The sequence below is a fragment of the Anneissia japonica genome, unplaced genomic scaffold, assembly GCF_011630105.1.
Source record: "Anneissia japonica isolate Jap-2015-1 unplaced genomic scaffold, ASM1163010v1 scaffold287721_len753485_cov172, whole genome shotgun sequence".
NCBI classification, from domain to species: Eukaryota; Metazoa; Echinodermata; class Crinoidea; order Comatulida; family Comatulidae; genus Anneissia; species Anneissia japonica.
This window is the reverse complement of record NW_022699480.1, coordinates 479965-487169: the sequence shown is the minus strand read 5'-3', so window position 1 is coordinate 487169 and position 7205 is coordinate 479965. Positions and strand designations below refer to the sequence as shown.

General features: G+C 32.5%; 1 protein-coding gene across 1 annotated transcript in view; it reads left to right on the top strand.

Annotated features, from left to right (window-relative positions):
* Positions 1-6875, top strand: part of LOC117102977 (nitric oxide-associated protein 1-like) — a 46295-nt gene extending 39420 nt beyond the window's left edge. Inside the window, exons 8-9 of the mRNA XM_033243432.1 lie at positions 1913-1945; positions 4017-6875. The gene's annotated coding sequence lies outside the window, so the exon portion shown is untranslated. The remainder of the gene's footprint in view (positions 1-1912; positions 1946-4016) is intronic.
* The last annotated feature ends 330 nt before the right edge of the window (positions 6876-7205 follow it).

Genomic DNA, 7205 nt, shown 5'->3' with positions numbered 1-7205 from the left:
TACGTATATATGTGTATATATATACATATACGTATATATGTGTATATATATATTTATATGTATATATATATATATATATATATATATATACACACATATATATACTTCTTAAAGTCATGTATCATGCATAGGAATGTTGACGCCTGCAAGGCTCTGGTTATATTGTGTGCTTCTTTGTAGAAATGAACAAATAGATTCTGGAAATTATAAATTGACCAAACATAAATTTGTGTTCTAACCAGGTTATTCCCTTGTTCAATGTCAGTATCTCCTTATAACTTATATTTGCTTCCAACCATGGTTGAAAGATATTAATCATCCAAAAGCTCTAGTTTTCTTTCTGACATTCTTATTTTAAAATATGCCTTTTTAAAAAAAAAAAAAAAACACAAGTGTAATAAACATTCAGTGAAATTTAATGATAGCGCCCTCAGTATGTAGGACAATTGCTAATGATTTTGGATCTCAGGTGTATAGACTATGTTTATTTCATAATCGTATCATGATGTTATATCAACGGAAGGTCTAGGTATGAGAGAAAAGTTTGTAATATTAATTAATGCTTTTTATATGATCTTTGATTTTATTTTCTTGCTTTATTTTAAAATCTAATTTGTATGTATTTTTAACATATAGGGTCTGAACCGAACCATTCAGGAGGCAATGGGACCTCAAAGAAGTTGTTCGCTGCCATTTTGAATTTATGCTTAGCTGGTATCTGATTTTCGTAACCTTTTGATAATGTTCAGTAGAGTCATTGTAACTAGAATAAACAAAAAACCCCCTACTGCCTTGATAGCAAGAAGTTGCAGGTTCAATTCTTGCTGATAGTATTTTCTCAGACAAATCATTAGGAACTCTTTTTGTTGCTTTCTGTGGATATATCATATGTTCCTTTATTTCTGCAATCATTTATGTGTTTATGTTAACAGTGCTATGCAACATGTGTATATATATGAATATATACAGATATATATATATATATATATATAAGTTCACTATGCCAGATATCTAACAAAAGGAAAAAGCATACAAATAACATGTCAAATTAAAATGGCATAAAAATATATACTGCAACTATAGACAGCTAAAAGCTAAACTATGCCATTGCCAGATACCTAACAAAAGGAAAAACATACAAAATAACATGTCAAATTAAAACGGCATAAAAATATAAACTGCTTATAATAGGAATGTTAAAAATATCCATGTAAATTACTAATATTAATATAACATAAGGCAATTAATATCCGCAGTCTTTGAATGAAACATTAAGTCCATCTGGCTTCAGAGTTCCTAGTGGAAAAATGATACGTTCTTCAAACCGTTTACGATTAGTTTCAGATGAGTTACAATGTTTAATACCAGTTACTAATATATCTCTCTTAATGTCATGATTATCATTGAAGTGTTTCGCTATAGGAAGACCTGGTGGGTTGAGATTGATGGAGCGCAAATGCTCTACAAACCTGTCTCCAAATATATGACAATTTAGGTGTTTCAAAGGTTTATAATCTATTTTAGAGTACTAATATGTAAAAAAATACATATAATTTTTTCCTCCCCAACAAATTGTGTTTTTCGTCCCCAATGAGGGAGCAGCTTTCCCCAACAGGGTGCTCCGGGGCCCCCACTGGCGCCACTCCTGCTGTAGAGATACAAGAAATAATGTTCTGAAATTAAATATTTAAATTCAGCAAAATAGCTTGCACAGACCTGACTAGGACTAAAAAAATGGTCTGATTTTTTTAATGTTTAGTTATATGTCTAGTCAGTGTTTATCTACAAACGAAATAACATCATTGGTAAAGTAGAGTTTTAATTTTCTGTTTTCGGCCCCTTACTAAAAATCCACAGCTTCAAAATTCAGTAGTCGAATATGTAGTGCATTTTCTATATCTGTTTGTTGCAGGGTGTTGATCTTCTACTTTAAAGAGGAATATCTGTGAGTGCTTACACGTTTCTGTCCTTTAATTTGGTACTGAGTAGTTTTTAATGGTGACATTAAGTTTTGTGTTAACACAGACTAGCTACCTACATTCATATAATCCATTAACTACATTGTAGATCATGTTACATTTTTGTTTGCCACCTAATTAATACAGCTAGTGTGTAATTCCTTAACTGATATTTTCACATTTTAGTACAACTAGCACAATCAAATGAAAGTTAAATGTTAATTGAAAGTATATTTATTTATTAATGATATAATAATAATGTGACATTTATATAGCACATACTGTAAAACCTTGAATTGAAGCCCTGGGCTTCTCGTTTTGGCGTACTTTGGATGGGCTTTTTTTCGAGACAGGCTTCTTTTCAAGGCTAATTTTGCAAAGTAAAGAGGGGAGCTTCTTTTCAAAATGAATGCTGTGAATTTTTAGAATTACTACAGGAAGTTATGAAACAATAAATAGGGCCACTGTTACATCAATCTGTATCATGGAATGTATTAATCAGCATTAAATTACCTAAACTGCAGTATAAACCAAGTGTGTTCCAATTCATGTACAGCTTACTGTATTATCCCAAAAAAAAAAAGCCCATGCTATATTGAAAAGAAGCCCATGGGCTTGTTTTCGAGGCTACTATTGCAAAATAAAGAGGGGGCTTCAATTCGAGATGGGCTTCTAGGTTTTATAGTTATAACCCATAGTCACTGGACCAAACACCTGGGGAGCACAATGCCATTAGCCACTAGATTTATGTATTTGATAACCTATCAAGGGGGTAGCTCTAACAGCAATGCTGACTTGAAGAGGCTCTTTCAAAACAATTCAAATATAGTTATAAAAATCCTAGCTACAGTAAAATAAAAAATAAAAACATTTTAAAATTTTCCATTGTTACAATCATTAAAATTACAAGAATAATAATATTCCAAATTTAAGTCATTCAAATTGCAGATTCAGCACTTGGTCCTACCCGATACCCACTTAAAATACAGTTTATTTATTTTTCCAGAAAATCTAAACTTTTATATCGGTGGCACTCTTCCAAATAAGTAGGTGTGTTTAAGAGAAAATAAAACAAAAACATACAAAATTACCAAACTTAGACTAAGGCAAGGAAGTCTGCAAAAACTTGGTTATTCAGATATACATTTTACAGATACAGATATATTTTATTGTCCTTTGTCAGAGACATAGAAACCAGGTGCAACATTACCAACCTAAAATAAATAAATTAAAAGTTCAAGAATATCATCAAAAACCAATGAACTATGCATCACAGGTTAGGGTCGTACATATCCTACGGCCGCAGCCAGGCATACCCCACTACTAACAATTTATAATTTTATAGTGTTACTGTATTTTCGGCCCTAATGGCAGATGAGTAGAAGCTATTTTAACCCCACTTCCTTCTCACCTCCGCCAACTTCTATAAATAAGTGATAAAGAATTTAAGCAGTGACATAAAAAGTCTTCCCTTTTAACATACACTACACTACTTCCAGATAGAGAGAGACAAATGTAGATAAAGTGTCCAAGTGACTTGGACAACTGGCCGTTTCAAATCCCTCACCTCAAGGAGTCCGAGCCGTTTCATCTTGACTGTGGATTGTTTACGGTATAAAGTAGAAGAGGTCTGCAAGTTTATCTCGTCCTACATATGATCACATTTTTTATGTTTGTTCAACTTAATATCTTAGTCCGAATACAGTTGACATTGATTCTGAATAATAAAGAATATAATATTGTATTGCCACCATCGTGTTGGGATTCAATATTTCAACATTAATTATGTCGTCATCAGGAATGTTTTAAAGTTTAAATATTTGATGTCAAAATATTGAATCCCAACACGATGGCGTGCATTTTAATACTTGGCGTATGTATAATACTTTCTTATCATGAGATTAATCAGTGGACCTTTTGGTTTTTAAATTATTGTATAAAATTGTAATTTGCCATATTGTTTTATGGCAAATAATGTACGTTATTCTTTCTGTGTTATTGCAAAGATTACGTTACTGTAAAGTTTTGGCTAGATTTTTTCTATGGATGGTTTTTCAGACGCTGCTTAAACTGAGAATAAAAATCCTTGTCAGAATCTCAATACATGTGGTTCCAGCAGCATGTCTAATTCTTCATGATCCCAAACTATAATGACTTCCTCTTCAGGTTAACAACCATCTACCTTGGCATTGGAGTCTCGATTAGTAAGTATATACGTACTGAAATGCACGCCAACGTGTTTCTATACTTGGAGTATGTATTACACTTTCTTATCTGAGATTAATCAGTGGACCTTTGTATGTATTATACTTTCTTGTCTGAGATTAATCAGTGGATAACTTAAGATATTTTGTATTTTATCCTAGTATGTAAGTGTACTGCACTTTCATATATTTTTACTCGATCATAGTGCAATTTTTATGCAATGTTTATCTGTTTTTATATTTATAATATTTTAAATATCATTTTACGCATAGGCTAACTTATTTATATCGTACCCATAGTATAGTATTTTAGTATGTCACTGGTTTTTTTTTTGTGAACCTTGGAAAACAAATTTCATTTGAACTTGAACTTGAGGTCTCAATTATTCATTGCAGTTGCCTTCACATCCTTCCTTAGGCCTACAGTACTTGTTTGTACACTTCTTCAATTGATTCATCATTATCCTCTCTGGTGGGTTATGCACACTTAAACAATTTTTTTCATTTTGCTGTTTGAATGTCTTATTTAATAATTTAAAAAAAAAAGCAAAGCCTGCAATGATCACATAGCATACTACTAGATGTGTTTTGGGAATTAAATTCCTATCATACTTAAACAACATAATTTTTTAGTTGTCTTCTATTTCTCTTGGTTGTATAGCGAAGCTCCCATTTTGATTTCTACCACTCATTTTCTTTTTCCCCTTTTTCACAGCTATCCCATTTGAGGGTTTTTTTTTTAGTTCATCTAGAAATCCCCCACCCAGAGATTCTCTGTTGAGAATGTTCTGGTGTTTCTGCTTTAACTGTATGACATCTTTACATTGAAGCCTGAATAATTTCTAGCCATTTTAAAATTATCAGGCCTTTGTTAAATGCGCCCCCATTTGAACATTGTCTTTTACCCTTATTTGTCATTCGTTGACATGCTACACCAACAGATTTGTTGTTGGTAGAGGTTTATGATAGGCTTACCTTGCACTTGGTCTGATGTTGGAAGAGACCTAACAAGCATTACCACTCCCGACAACTGATTATTTCCTATTTGCCCATCTGTTCATTTTCACAAATGTAGGCTATATCAAGGTAGTTTGTTTAACACATGCATTTATTTTGTTTTGGTAATTTCTGTAGATGTGAATGTTGAGTAAAGTTAGGTGATTTTAAGAGTATATGCAGGCAAAAGGAGTAGAAATGAACATAGAATAGACTAAAGTAAACAGGGTATGTGAAAGAAATTAGCAAAGCAGGTTGCATTACATCGCAAAAAAAACCTCTTATATTTTCTATCTTATACCATTTAATAATTGATTGTTTTATTCACTAAAGTATTCTTAAAAATGAATGAGTTTAAGTGAAAAGTGCTGAAATACCATTTTATGTGTTTCTCTTCATCAGAATCATGCTATACTTTTGATGTACATTTTCTATTTCCAGTAAATAGAAACCTATAAATTAAATAATGTTGCAATTTAAAGCCCTGATCTCTACAAGCAAAATTCGCATCCCATTTTAAGTATTGATTTATCCACCTGTCCCTATTGTTAGAGGGCGACACTAGTCTGTCTGTCAGTATCCCTTTAATATCATCTAATTGAAACAGGTTTAACACTTTTCTATTTTTATAGTAACTTCTGTACTGCTGATGTATTCAAGGCTCAAGTAGTCAATAAATTACTGTATACAAGACTCTCACACTTGTAAATTTACATTTATATTTTCAATGTAAATGACACCACAAGTTAACAATATAATTTCTATACAGAAGACCACTGAGTTCCTGAGGATTTGATTAAGGATTACTGTCATATGAATAGACAAATGTTTTATATTTCCTGAATCATTTTCCTGAAAGCTATGAAGCTAGTAGTATTTACTTATCAAAAGTTTGGCATTCCACAAAAATAATGTGATAGGTGGTTTGTATTGCTGGTGTTGTATGATATTGATCTTGATCTGTACATATGTTGTTATTTTTTTATATTATATTATTTCAACAATTTTTAGACCATGTATGATTGACTTTGATTTAAATGCTTCATTCAATATATCACAACAATTTACAATAAAATTTAATATTAACTAATTGCTTATTATTTTCATGTTTTTTCATGTAATAATAGGCTTCTGGCCCTTTTACAAACTGAGACAACTCAGTGCATCAAAAAAGTTACCTCATACAAATTTAGATAGAGTAAAGTAAAATTAGTGCTTAACATGAGTGAGCGAAATTTCTTAATAGACAGATTAATAATGTAAAAATGTGAGCTGTACATTTTTCTGAGGTCTAAGTATAATGTACTGTGCTGTCGTTTCCAAATCATATGTGGGTCACACTTCTTTAGTTTCCATAGACTTGACTAGCATTTTCCAAGGGCTTGACCAGCTAACTCCCATTGACCAAGGAAACTCTCAGATCATACTGGCATTGTCCAAAGTACCACGGAGACTAGTTGTCTAGCATTTCCCAGTGGAACTCACATACCATACTGGCATTGCCCAATGGACCTTAAAAACTGTTGACTAGCTTCTCCAAGTGAAACCTGCTGAAAACATTCTCAATAGAACACGTAGACACTGACTGCGACAAAAATTTATGACTATTCTTGCATAGTCCAATGCAGTGGCGTAGAAAAATATTTTTCATTGAGGGGGATGATTGGTGTGTCATAACAGGCGTGGGGGTGGGGGGAACTGCCCCTCCCCTGACGGTTTTTACCGGGCTGACCAAGCCGTCGTACAGGGCTGGGTAATAAGAGAAATGAAAGAGGGGAGAGGGAGAGAAAGAAGAGGAAAAGAAAAGGAAAGAAAAAGAGAAGAGAAAAATAAAGACAAGAATAAAAAGGAAGATATCATAATGACCTCGCGCGCATTTTTTAAGGCTTTTTTAGGTTTATCCTTTTAAGTTATTTAAACACATAATAGTCCCAAACTCAAGGAAGACAAATTTAAGATAGACCGTTTTAACCTAAAAGAAGGGCCTCAATGTGTATTGATGGTGAAAGAATATGTTTGTAATAAATAAAACCATGATGAAAATGCT